Raw genomic sequence first — 491 nt, 5'->3', positions numbered from 1 at the left:
TCTCCAAATATGCTAGTAGGAACCTAAACTACACAGAAAATTTAGCCTCAGATTCCACATAAATTTAAACAGTGTCATTGACTTGATGACACACTACTTTGGATCTTTTTAGGAATGYCTGTAACAGAAAATTACTTTTCATTATAATTAAGAATATTTTTAACTATTCCGTGAGAATTTCATAAAGAGAATGTCAACTTTAAAAGTTAATTCTGAAGAAGCAATGAAACAATTTCCCTAGGAGAAGGCAACATCAGTTTTAAGAACACTGCAGTCTTTTTGTGGTATTTGCAAGGTGCTACATGACTGTGGCATGTTAATATTTAGGCTATTAGAGCCAACAGGCACTCATTAGTAGAGTACAAAAGGTAGGCAAAGAAATCATTGCAAAAGATTTTACTAACTGCAAAAAGACCGACTGTATAAATAAGAAAAGATTTCAAATGTGCAACTTGTCAGTATTTTGCAAATACGAAGTGCTAAGTGGAATT

Source organism: Rhea americana, unplaced genomic scaffold (assembly GCF_003343005.1).
Source record: "Rhea americana isolate MKP2758 unplaced genomic scaffold, rheAme1 scaffold_135, whole genome shotgun sequence".
Classification (NCBI taxonomy): Eukaryota; Metazoa; Chordata; class Aves; order Rheiformes; family Rheidae; genus Rhea; species Rhea americana.
This window is presented reverse-complemented; position numbering follows the sequence as displayed.